Source organism: Triticum aestivum, chromosome 5B, assembly GCF_018294505.1.
Source record: "Triticum aestivum cultivar Chinese Spring chromosome 5B, IWGSC CS RefSeq v2.1, whole genome shotgun sequence".
Lineage (NCBI taxonomy): Eukaryota > Viridiplantae > Streptophyta > Magnoliopsida > Poales > Poaceae > Triticum > Triticum aestivum.
The window spans coordinates 56,323,790-56,337,989 of NC_057807.1; positions in this window are offsets into that span (position 1 = coordinate 56,323,790).

Genomic DNA, 14,200 nt, shown 5'->3' on the forward strand with positions numbered 1-14,200 from the left:
ATGTTTGGGAACTTGTCAAGCGCCCTGACCCTCGCAAGCATAACATTATTGGCACAAAATGGATATATCGAAACAAGCAAGATGGGCATGGTCAAGTCGTCAGAAACAAAGCACGTCTTGTGGCTCAAGGATACACTCAAGTTGAAGGAATTGACTTCGATGAAACATTTGCTCCTGTGGCTAGGCTTGAAGCTATTCGCATACTGCTAGCCTATGCTAACCACCACAACATCCTACTATATCAAATGGATGTGAAGAGTGCATTCCTCAATGGGAAGATTGAAGAAGAAGTGTACGTTGCTCAACCACCTGGCTTTGAAGATCCAAAACATCCTGATATGGTGTACAAACTAAACAAAGCACTGTATGGCCTCAAACAAGCTCCTCGCGCTTGGTATGATACGATCAAAGACTTCCTGAAGAGCAAAGGCTTCAAACATGGATCCCTCGATCCCACACTCTTCACAAAGACATGTGATGGTGAACTGTTTGTGTGCCAAATATATGTGGATGACATTATCTTCGGCTGCACCAACCAGAAGTATAGTGACGAGTTTGGATACATGATGCAAGAGCAATATCAGATGTCCATAATGGGTGAGCTGAAGTTCTTCCTTGGTCTTCAAATTCGTCAGCAAAGGAATGTCATCTTCATATCTCAAGAAAAATATCTCAAAGACTGTCTGAAGAAGTTTGGAATGCAAGATTGCAATGGTTACACGACGCCAATGCCAGCCAAACACCATCTTGGTCCCGACGACAATGGTAAAGAGTTCGATCAAAAGGTATACCGCTCCATGATTGGTTCTTTACTTTACTTATGTGCATCTAGGCCAGATATTATGCTTAGTGTTTGCATGTGTGCTCGATTCCAAGCGGCACCGAAGGAATCGCATCACTTAGCTGTGAAGCGAATTCTTAGATATTTGGCTTACACCCCAACACTCGGATTATGGTATCCAAAGGGCTCAAAATTTGATCTGGTTGGATTCTCGGATGCTGATTATGCTGGTGACAAAGTGGATCGCAAGTCTACATCAGGCACATGTCACTTTCTGGGACGATCACTTGTCTGTTGGTCTTCAAAGAAGCAAAACTGTGTATCACTCTCAACTGCTGAATCTGAATACATTGCTGCTGGATCTTGCTGCGCTCAGCTTCTGTGGATGAAGCAAACTCTCAAGGACTATGGCATCAATCTGAAACAAGTACCTCTCTTCTGCGACAATGAAAGCGCCATCAAGATTGCCAACAATCTAGTTCAGCACTCGAAGACAAAGCACATTGAAATTCGTCATCACTTTCTCAGAGATCATGTCATGAAGAAAGATATTGACATCATTCACGTCAACACTGAAGAGCAACTGGCAGATATCTTCACAAAGCCCTTGGATGAGAAAAGGTTTTGCAAGTTATGGTGTGAGCTAAATATCTTGGAATCCTCAAATGTCCTGTGATCAGGCACACATCCTAACACTTATGCATGTTGATGACTTAGATGTGCAACACACAAAGTAAAGTATATCTTCAATCAATGAAGACTTATATTCTGAGTGTGAATACATTAACGTGGAATTTGACTTCGGAGCGCCACGATAATTGTGCGCCGTGTCTGGGACTAATACTTCCTATACGGTGGGTAATGCCACCACCAAATTTCTTGGTTTGAAGTGTTTCACTCATGGCATTATTATTTTTTGCAATGTCTTCGCATTTGATTTGTCTTCAAATTTCAACTTATCTTCATGACTTACTTCACTATGTCGATTTGATTGCTTTCTCATATATATACATACTAGTATTCTGTCCTCTACAGCATTCACTTATAGCTATGTCTTCCTTGTTGAATATTTTGAACTAAGTGAATGTGATCGGACCCTAATCTCTCTATGCTTACTATCTCAAACTCTATCTGTCCAAATCATATGCATTCTATTGAAACTGTCAAATGTCCTCTCTGCATCCTTGTCAGTAGAAGACACAGAGACAAACATTAAGTCTGTTTAAATGATTCATCCTTATTGGTTGAAATCCGCAGAAGCCGGAACAACCATCCAACAAACTTGGTGGGCGTGGGAACGTGGGACAACTATGAGTATGTTGCATGCTTGCCACGTGTCCCTCAGATGTGAACAGGCAGGGGCACCTGCGTAATTGCGCTATGCCGCATACCTTCTTATAAATACGTGTCCCCTGCGGTCAAGAAATCCTTCTTCCACCTCTCCACCTCGTCAAAACCCTAGCGCCATCGCTAGCTCGCGACGATGCCGGCGACGAAGCGCTTAGCTGCCGCGACTTCTCCGATGCCGTCCTCACGCCGGCCACGGACATCGTCCTCTCCGCCGCCGCCGTAGGTGTCCTCCGTCGCCAAGTTAGGGCATGGTGGATTGAACTGCTCGGTCTCCTATTCATCCCATCTAGAAGTTCTTCGTGTGGTAAATATAACTCTATTTTATCATCTTTTTGATCCTCAATGATTCATCCTATTTACCAAAATTGGTTTCTGTGTACACAATGTTCGATCTATTCTGTCTGCATCTCATACTGCCTAGTATATTCACTTAAGCTTCATATATAGTTAGATTCCTCACTTTTACTTATTCACGGATTCGTACAAATCTGGAACCAACTCTCAACATATAAGTGAATGTCTTCACAACATGAGGTCAATGTCTTCAAACTGATTCATCTTCAAAATCTTTTGAGAATGCATATGACCTCTTCCCCTTCCCTCGCATCTCTAATGCTGTCACAGGTACATGTCCGTGGGAGAATCCCTAGGTTCTCATAGTCTGCATTTGTTTGCAGAATTCTTACATCAACACATTAACTCTCCCGAAGCCAGTTCCTGTTTGTCCAGCAAGCGAAAGCCTCTGAAGCCTCTGAACATATTAAAGCCTTTCAGTTTGAAGTTCATGGCTGCAGAAAAATCTGTAAGGAAGGGTGGCAGACAGCGTCGAGGGGGAACATCAAAAGATTTGCCTGATGACCTCGCAGACCTTTACAAGACAGATCCTGATGAGGATTACAATCAGCGCAAGACACAAATCCAATGGATTCGACGATATTGGGCTGAACAATGGTTCAAGTACAAGTTCGTGACCCAGGAGTATGCTGAGAAGAATGCTATTAAAAGTCCCTGGGGTGATATTCTCTATCGAGGCCTTCCCCCCAAGAACAGAGCTGAAGCTATTGCACAAGAATTCTATCCTTGTATGGTCTGTGGACCACAGCCTGAAAATGTCGATCTATCATCATTGCTCTGGTGTCGTGAGGATAATCTCTTCAAGCGCAACTTCCAACATGCAAAGGCATCGGCAAAGGAAAACAAGAAGTCATTGGGATTATACTTCAACCCTGGTCCCTCTGCTCCCCGTGTTGACGGCTCACGTGATGCGGAACAAAATGAAATCGGCCCCTTTACGACCCTTGATGGCCTCATCACATACATCTTGGTACAAGGTGCCAAAGTAGATCATTCTGACAATGGTGATGACACCGATGAAGCCCCAGTTCCACCTCCAAAGCCGCAGAAGCCAAAGAAAACTAAGGCTTCACAATCAGCTGCACCTCCAAAAGCTTCACGTGTGAAACCACTGGCCACTGCACCTCCTGAAGACAGTGTGTAGTCTGAAGATCTTTCACGCATCTCCAAGAAGACGAAGAAGAAAAAGAAAATCGTCAAGACTACTGATCAAACATTGACTCCTGCTGCCATTCTGCGTGAAGAGCACATTGATCTGTCAAGCGATGACGATCTTGCAGATGATGCTCTTGAGCAACTGATCAAGAGCAAGGAAGAAGCAGAGATCTTCAATAATTTGCCTCTCTTTGACATGGCAATCATCCATAACTTCATTGATGAGTGGTTTGACACACCAAATCTTAGCTTTGATGATTTGCAACTTCCCATTGGCCTCAGCGTCTCCTTCAATGGCGCTATTGCTTCTGAGCTAGCTATTTCTCATCGTCGAACTGAAGCACAAGATTGACTATGAAAAGGCTCAGTTCAAGAAGCATGTGGCCACGCTCAGCATGCAAGATGTCAAAAACTTCAAGATCATGCTGCACGAGCTCAAAGAAGCCTTTCACAAGAAGCGTGAAGAAGCTCGAGGCTCTCGAGAGCGCATGAAGAATCTGGCTGACAAGTGTGTGCTAGCCTACAATGAGGCTGAGAAGCGCAAGACTCTTGGTCGTCCTAGCATCGACCCCAGAATGGCTGCAAAGAAGAAGAAGCTATCAACTGTCCAACCTGCACCTTCAAGGCAGGATGAACCTCGCATAGTCTTCCCAAGCAGCATGACTGGCTTGAAGCCAAAGGCCATGTCAACCGCTTCATAACAGAAGAAGACGAGGGCTGCAGAGGCTGAAGCCAGAAAAAGGAAACCCTCAGAAGCCTCTGATGTTGCTCCCTCCAAGAAGAAGCGCAAACCAAGAAGAATCGGGCTGCTCCCACAGAGCCACTTGTTGTTGAACCTATCTCAGTGGTTTGCCCTGCATCTGCAAATCAAGAACTACGAATGATTGTTCATGAGCCTGCTTCCACAGAGGCTCATGAAGCTGAAGACATTCCAGTAGTTGATCCCATCGCTGCTGAAGACATTGGTCACCATGACAATGTTGAAGATGATGAAGTTCTTCCTCAGATCGAGCACAACTTGGTATCATCGCCTGTTCTCACGAACAACGAAATCATCAACATTGGTCGTCCTCTGACGCCAATTACTCAGGATGCATCATGGGCTGATCGCCCGCAACAACAAGACTCCCCCAATACTCCCCAACAACAACAAGTCACACCATCTGTGCAAGTTGAAGAGGATGAGGCCCAGCCAACTCCATCTCCAAAGGCATCGCCTGTATTACAAAGGCTTCGCAAAGGACCAAGGCCTCAAGTCCCTCTTCCGAGCGTTCCAGAAGGAGAAGTGCACCACCAATCTGTTGCACGTCAAGTGTTTTCAGAAGCCACTCCAACTGTGAATGTCTCCGTGTCTGAAGCACAAGCTGCTGAAGACAATCTGGTTGCATCAGCCGATGACGAACATCAAGAAGAACGTGTCCCTACTCCCCCCATTACTGAAGAAACTATTCCTGAAGTGAACGTGCATGTGCCAGACCCTCCAGCTCATCAAGTGGAGGTTGAAAATGTTGAGGCTGCCACCACTAACACAAATGAAGCCACTGACGTAGTCATGGCTAAAGCTAATGTGGAGCCTGCACCAAGCAACATGCCAGAAGTCAATGCTGCAACTGCTCCTGAAGCTTCTGCCACTGTTGTTGCCACTGCTCCTGTTTCGCCACCAAGGCCCTATACAATTGAGCAAGCATACAACCATGGCGAGCTAATCACAGTAAGATGGCCCGTTCTGGTCCCTCCGCCTAATGTCTCTGGTCCTCAGTTTGATTATCACATTGAGCATAGGCCTCAGGTCCAGAAACCAAAGCCAAGAATGCCAAGGTTTCCAGGTACTGCCACATCTATAGGGTCCTTCAATGCAAATGGCTTCAAAAGCCACAACACCTTCTTTGACAGCTCAAAGAACCCCTACTCAAGGCCAAGAATATCATCTGATCGTTTCTGGAGTCATCAGCAACGAAGCTATTACTCTTGCGTTCTGTATGATCAAGGACGCATTTTCCCTCATATGCGCCTTGACACTGAAGCCATTGTTGGACTGCCGTGCTTAGAAGAAGCACTTGACTGCTTTCGTGATGCTGGTCTGCTCAGCTTTGTGACAGACAAATAACATTGGAATGAAGAACTTTTGCTTCAATTCTATGCTACCCTCCACATTCGCGGATACAACAGGGATACAAAAACATGGGTTCTCGAGTGGATGACAGGAAATGTTCATCATGAAGCCAAAGCTCTTGACATCATTGAGCTTACAGGGTTATCCACTCCCAGAGCGCTGTACGAACCTGGTTGTCAAAACCACCACAATGCACTGGAGAGCATCTTCCATAAGCCAGAACCCAACATGAGCCAGATGTTGAGCACGATGAAGCCTTTGCCACATGACGCTGAATACCCAAAGGAGTTCTTTGTTGATGACCTTGAGTATCTGTTGTGCACCATATATCACATCATCAGGCGGACTCTATGGCCTATCAAAGGACATTCATCAGCTGCAAAACTTGAAGGAGCCATGAAGACATTGGTCTTTTACATCCTCAATGGCATCAGCTTCAATGCACAAGATTTCTTCCTCAGGCAACTGGCTGCATCTGGATCTGACCTTTTTGGCCTAAAATTCTATGCTCCATGGGTCATGCGCCTCATCAAGCTACACTCTGCTATCAACTATCAACCCTCTGCTCGCAATCATGTGATCTTTCTACCAGAGGTTGATATGTCAGTTGAAGCCATATACCCTGAACCTGCCAAGAAGCCACTTTGTCTTCAAAATGCTGAACACCAAAGCTTCACTCAGCCTCTGGAAGGAGTCCAAGCAGTAACTCGTGTCTATCCAATGGCTGGAAACACTCGTCTACCTCATCATGCACCAACTGAAGCTATTGAGAGCACAATTGCCCAAAGATCTAAGAAGCGCTCTCGTGTCCTCAATGACCGAGAACTTCTTGTGGCACTGCATCAGAAACAAGATAAGCATCACTTTTGGCTCAAGCGTCAGATGCAAAACCTCTTGGTGGATGTAAATCGCATTCGCAATCTTGCCACCAAGAATGCATTTGTCACTCACGAAACCTGTCGGCGATCATGGAAGAGTTTGACCTTGCTCAGTGCTGAAGCAGATCTTCAAGACGATGGCTTCAATGAACGATTCAAGTTTGACTCCACTCCTCCATGGAATGCTATCCTACGACGAACTCCATCCCTTGAAGACTCTGACTATTCTTCCTCCGCGGCAACTGTGAATGCCAATGTGATCGATGATGAAGACGATGCTACTTCACCACCCCCTACTTCTGCACGCCTTGACACTGCACCAAGTTCGTCTGCACCGCCAAACAACAACGACAACCCTGCTGCTTCACCTACTCCTCATGAGGACGAGTAGATGCTCTATGTCTTCAAACCTTTTTGGTCATTACTGACAAAAGGGGGAGAAGCATATGAGTTTGATAGTCTTTAAGCGGGTTCATATGGGCGGTTGCTTTATATTTTGCCTATGTGTTTACAACTCTTGATTTTGATACATTTCGTTCTTTGAGTTGTAACACTTAAACTCGATGGTCGTCTGCAACTTATTTGCTTTTCCATGTGCGATGATAACTTCCGCACTTAGATCATTCTACAGAAGTCCATTTTTCATTATGCATGTCATCCTCTTAGTTATATCATTTCATGCATGATGAATTATCTTCATAAGTTGAAGAGGATCTCCACAAGTACAGCCTGCCATGTGCATTTGCATTCCAAAAGCAAATTACTTATATGCACATCTTCAGGGGGAGCCCTTGCCACTTATGAAGATAATACCCTATCCTTTACAATTTCACATACTTCATTCCCGTTGAAAACTTCAACCAGTTTGTCATCAATCACCAAAAAGGGGGAGATTGTAAGTGCATCTAGTGCCACCCCTAGTTGGTTTTGGAGTATTGACGACAAAGTTGGTTGAGGGACTAATGCATTTGTGAGAATTGCAGGATAACGCAGGTAGTGTCCCTCATTGATTCGGTTTACCTACCAGAGATGACCCCTAAAAATGTATGAAGACATTGACGACAATGGTGGTATGTGAAGATATTCACATTGAAGACTATGACATGAGAAGACATTGAGTGAAGACTATGGAGCACGAAGACTATGTTGTTTCGCTGTTTCCTTTTCTTCTTTGTTGAGTCATAGGAACCACCGTACTGTTAAGTGGGGTCCAAGTGAACAAAGTCAGAGTGACTGAAGTGATGCTCAACCCAAATCCTATGTCTTCGAGCGAAGACAATGTGAGCAAATCTTATCCAGAGCTGGATGAGTCAGCTTTGCTTGTAGCCCAAGTAAAGTTGTCATGTGTGTTTGAAATCTGACCGTTGGAACACGTGTCAGTTCCTTAGTGACCCAGGGTCATTTCGGACATATCAGGTCGGGTTGCCTTGTGGCTATAAATAGCCCACCCCCTACACCATAAATTGGTGGCTGCTCAGAGTTAGTTTACGGCTTTTGTCGTTTGAGAGCAACCCACCTCAAAGCCTTTGAGAGAGAAATCCTTGCGATGACAAAGCCCAAACACCCAGAGCCAAAGAGTGTTAGGCATCACTAAAGTCTTTCTGTCTGTGTGACCTGAAGACTTATTACACTTGAGGACTGTGTATCCTCCAGCCGGTTAGGCGTCGCGTTCTGAGCATCCAAGAGTCATCGTGGATCGCCGGTGAACGAAGTCTGTGAAGGTTCGAAAGTCTACCTTGAAGACTTACCAGATTGATTGGGCGAGGACTGTGTGTCCTTAGCTCAAGGGGAATAAGGTGAAGACGCGGTCTTCTGAGTTGAATCTCAGCCTCCCTAACCAGACGTACAGTTGTCACAGCAACTGGAACTGGTCCAACAAATCATGTGTCTTCAACAAGTGACTGGTTCTATCCTTTCCCTCCCTTTACTTTGAGTTTGTCTTCGTGAAGTCATTGCCTATTTGTCTTATCTGTTTGACTTCATTGCTTGACTACTATCGTTGATTGGCTTCATACTATCTTCCATCCTGATCCTTACTACCTAGCTACTATTAGTCTTTGTATGTTCACATTATTGCATACTTGACTATGGCTTGCTTTTTGTAGTTTATCTTCCGCTACATATCAATTAGGTCATTTCTATTGCTTGTCTTTGAAACTTCCACGTTTTGAAGACTTTGATAAAAATCGCCTATTCACCCCCCCCTCTAGTCGATAACTAGCACTTTCAGTTGGAAAAGGATATGATTGTGGTGGTTTGTTCCGCCTTTCCCTGGAGGAGTTCTATAATAAAGTCGTGAACCAAATTCATTCTAATGTGAACGAATCTGAGGTTTGGCATTCACGTCTTTGTCACATAAATTTTAGTTGTATGACGCGGCTAGCCAAGATGGATTTAATCCCAAGTTTCACTTTAGCCAAAGGCTCTAAGTGCCATGCGTGTGTGCAAGCTAAGCAACCTCGTAAGCCTCATAAGCTTGCGAATGAGAGACACCTGGCGCCATTAGAGATCATACATTCAGATCTCTGTGAGATGAATGGTGTGTTGACTAAAGGTGGAAAGAAATACTTCATGACTCTGATTGATGATTCCACTAGATTATGCTATGTGTATTTGTTAAATACCAAAGATGAGGTTCTACACTACTTTAAAGTCTATAAGGCTGAAGTTGAGAACCAACTTGAGAAGAAAATAAAACGAGTCCGGTCTGATCGTGGTGGAGAGTACTTTTCTAATGAGTTTGATTTATTCTGTGCGGAACATGGTATTATTCATGAGAGGACGCCTCCCTACTCACCCCAGTCAAATGGGGTTGCCGAACGGAAAAATCGTATTCTAACTGATTTGGTTAACGCCATGTTAGATACATCGGGTTTATCCAAGGCATGGTGGGGGGAGGCTATATTGACATCATGTCATGTCCTGAATAAAGTTCCCACAAAGGATAATGAAACTACTCCCTATGAGCAAAGGGAAAAGAAAAGAACTACACTCTCTTACTTACGGACTTGGGGCTGTTTGGCGAAAGTCAACGTGCCGATAACCAAAAAGCGCAAATTGGGACCAAAGACTGTGGATTGCGTTTTTCTTGGCTGTGCCAAGCATAGCGTTGGCTATAGATTTCTAGTAGTGAAATCTGATGTACACGACATGAAGGTCCGTACGATCATGGAGTCTAGGGATGCTACATTCTTTGAGGATATTTTCCCCATGAGAGATATGCAAAGCACTTCTAGACTGGAATCTGATGAGACTCATGAACCTGCCATTCCGATGGAATATTATGAACATAAAAGTGATGAGAGTTCCATGGAGGATGACGAGGAAGCTCCTGTTAGGAGCAAGAGACAGAGGACTGCAAAGTCTTTTGGCGATGATTTCCTCGTGTACCTTGTGGATGATGACACTCCCAGTTCCATTTCAGAAGCTTATGCATCTCCGAATGCTGACTACTGGAAGGATGCGGTCCGTAGTGAGATGGAATCCATCTTGGCTAATGGGACATGGAAGATCACTGACCGTCCTTATGGTTGTCAACCATTAGGATGTAAGTGGGTGTTCAAGAAGAAGCTTAGGCCCGATGGTACTGTTGAGAAGTACAAGGCTAGGCTTGTGGCCAGGGGTTATATCCAGAAAGAAGAAGATGATTTCTTCGACACTTACTCACCTGTGGCTAGACTGACAACCATTCGAGTGTTACTCGCTTTGGCTGCCTCGCATGGTCTTCTCGTTCACCAGATGGACGCTAAGATGGCTTTCCTTAACAGAGAGCTCAACGAGGAAATTTACATGCAACAGCTAGATGGCTTTGTAGTAAATGGTCAGGAAAGAAAGGTGTGCAAGCTAGTGAGATCCTTGTATGGCCTGAAACAAGCGACTAAGCAATGGCATGAGAAGTTCAACACTACTCTGACATCTGTTGGCTTTGTTGTTAACGAAGCTTACAAATGTGTATACTATCGCTATGGTGGGGGCAAAGGAGTTATACTCTGTCTGTATGTCGATGACATACTGATATTTGGGACCCACCTCAAGGTCATTGAGGAGGTCAAGGCTTTTCTATCTCATAACTTTGAGATGAAAGACCTGGGAGTGGCTGATGTTATCTTGAACATCAAGCTACTAAGAAATTCTGAGGGTGGAATTACACTTTTGCAATCCCACTATGTTGAGAAGATTTTGAGCCGTTTTGGATATTCGGACTGCAAACCTTCTGCAACACCATATGATCCTAGCGTGCGGATTCGAAAGTTAGAAGGCACGGTTGTAGATCAATTGAGATATTCTCAAGTGGTTGGTTCACTGATGTACCTAGCATGTGCTACCCGTCCTGACATCTCATTTGTTGTGTGCAAACTGAGCTGGTTTGTTTCCAATCCGAGAGATGTGAATCGGCATGCTGTTGAGCGAGTGATGCGTTACTTGCAAGGTACTGCGAACTATGGAATTTACTATTCTGGATACCCGATGGTACTTGAAGGGTATAGTGATTCGAATTGGATTTCTGATGTTGATGAGATGAAAGACACAAGTGGACATGTCTTCACACTTGGTGGTGGTGCTTTTTCCTGGAAGTCTTGCAAGCAGACGATCTTAACCAGATCGACTATGGAAGCAGAACTCACAACATTAGACACATCATGCATCGAAGCAGAATGGCTTCGAGAGCTTTTGATGGATTTTGCCAGTGGTTGACAAACCAGTGCCGGCTGTCCTTATAAACTGTGACAATCAAACGGTGATTGCCAAGGCTAAGAGTTCAAAGGACAACATGAAATCCACAAAGCACATAAGAAGAAGATTGAAATCTGTCAGAAAATCAAGAAACTCCAGAGTAATAGCGTTGGATTATATCCAGATGGCTAAGAATTTGGCAGACCCTTTTACGAGAGGGCTATCACGGATTGTGATAGAAAATGCATCGAGGGAGATGGGTATGAGACCCATCTAAGTTTCCATGGGGGTAACCCAACCTATGTGATCGGACATCCCGTGAATTAGGACATGAGAAAACAATCCAACGGTCAACTGAGGAGAGTATCCTTAATAAACCCACTCCGTTGGAGATGCAGTAATACTCTCAATTTTGTAAGGCAGGCTGACATTTGTCTTAATGTGTTCCAAAGCTTGTGTAAGAAAGATGCTAACCTACAGAGCATTCTTTGGAGGAACATGCCTATGTGAGCCCGACTGTTGGTCACGGTCTATGAGATTGGGTAATCTCTAGGAAGTTCATGAGAAGGTACGGAGTATGACTAATAAGCTCCACCGGTGGGGTTTAGCCTTCGGCAGCCACATATCAGCTGACAATAGGCGAAACTTCTGCACGCCAGACTGGCAATTCAAGGCATAGTCCATTGTTCAGTTGTGAAGAAGTCTAATCCTGTTGCTCTAGGTGGAAGTTCGACTTAACAGTCTCCACTAAAATTTCTCATATATCAAACATTGTTTGGAACAGTTGACAAACTTATGTGCCTCGAGACTTGGTGGGGGATTGTTGAATCATAGATAGGCTTTAGGCCCATATGAGCAATGATTCCTGTTTAATCTTGAGGCCCATGTATGGAATGGCAGGTGGTGAGAAATTTAGTCCCACCTTGCTAGTTGAGGAGAGTTGAGACCCCTTTATAAGGGATGCTCTACCACTTGCCATTGGGAGCTTGGGAAAAGGAGTGGTACACGAGTGCTTCTCCTCCTCCCCCACCCGCCTCGCCACGCCACGCCTCGTCATAACACGCGCGCGCCGCATGTTGCGGGTTGCGGGAATGAGCCGCTGTCCGAGACGTTGGACTGTGGGCTGACTTGCGTTCCTGGGATTCGTCGACTCCGTCCGCGGGTGTGCGACCCTTCTCCGGGAACGACGACTCCCTTGCCGGGAGTGTGTCGACTCCCTTCCCGGGAGTGCATCGACTCGGTCGTGGGCTTCCGCTCAGGCTTATGACTTCCTACCCGACGGCCTATATAAGAAGGCTCTGCCTAGTGGAGTGACCTAGTTCGGTTCACTCACTCCCTCTCGTGTAACCTAGCCGTCATCTACTGTTCCTTGCTCTGTGCTGCCTCCGGTGACCCCATCCCGACGACCGCGTGCACGGTTGGTCGGGAGAGCGGGTGCCTCCGGAACCCTACCGTTCGAGATCCTGCCCGGGAGAACGGCAATAAGATTTTTGGGGAGCGTCTCGGCGCGACTGCTCCCGATCTGTCCCCAGCTCCGTCAGCCTCTGCTTCCACTACTTCCCCTGCATAAACACCATGGCCGACGACGCCGCCGCTAAGAAGAAGGCCACGGACGAAGCCGAGGCGGCTGCTGCCGCCGCCGCGTTGGCCTGGCCAACCGGAGGGTATATGATCTGTTCATCCCTCATTTACTCGTGCTTGTGCTAGCTGTATATGTGCTGCTCATAGATGGTTTGCTTCTATATTCTGTACGTGCTAGTATGCTTAGGAATCGGTATGAGGTGCATCCGTATTTTCCATACTTACTGTTTACTCGTGGATTAGTCTAATTGAAAAAATGCTAATACTTCCAACAATCAATGTCGTGCACATTAGAATTCCACGTGACTTTATCTTTTCGAATGCATGACATGAAAGGACAGACGCTTCTTTCTCTGAGGTTTAAGTGAATACACATCAACCGGATGTTGCTTATTTTCCAAAATTTTATCTCACTATATAATCCAACTTTGATCCATTCTCTTTATCTCTGTACATTCTGTTTTTAATCCTTGATAACCGTCTTCTAGTTTTACTTTGCAATGCCTTCCAGAATTCCCGTTCCATTTACTTCGTATGTCAACTTTTGTCTTGAGTCTAAAGTTTGACCAAGTTTCTACATTCGACATCCGCAATATCAAATCACTTGAAACTAAGAGACAGCCTCGGTTATGTTAAGAAAAAAAGAGACAGCGTCGGTTCATGCATACCCGGAAAAAGAAATCGGTTCATGTGTGGAACATTTTTTCTCTTTTTTTTAGGGAATGAACATTTTTTTTCTCTACATTTTTTTCTCTACCTGTTTATTTTGTGGAGTACTACTAGTCTATACCGGTTTTACACGTGCATCCCGAAGCGTAAAAGAGAACCCCAACACGTGCTGATGCTGCCAGTCTACTGGCGCAGCAGGAGGAGTAGCACAGTGTAAAACTAGTCTGCATCAAAGGGTACGTGAGGTGTCGCGAATCTCAATGCAACGGAGCGGGCGACCCGTGAGCGAGAGACAGCGACCGCCAACGCCAACGACCCCCTCCTCCTCGTTTTGGCCGTGAGGCATCCCCGACAAACCACCCCGCGCTGTCACGGAAACCCCGCCCTCGCTGTCAACGTCGCCGCTCGCCCCCTCCCTCCCTGACCGGCTGACCCGGCCTGAGCGCGCGTGTGGCCACTGGCAACCAACACGACCAGCGGAGCGGAGCCAGCAACCACCGCCGCATCCTCCCTCCCTCCCCGTCCCGGACGCTCCTCCCGCTGATTTTTTTCTTCGTCCTCTCCTTCCTCCTTTCCAACTGGCAAGCAACCGCGCCCCTCCCCCCACCAACGAGGAGCGCCGAGCGGGACGGGACAGCCAGAGCG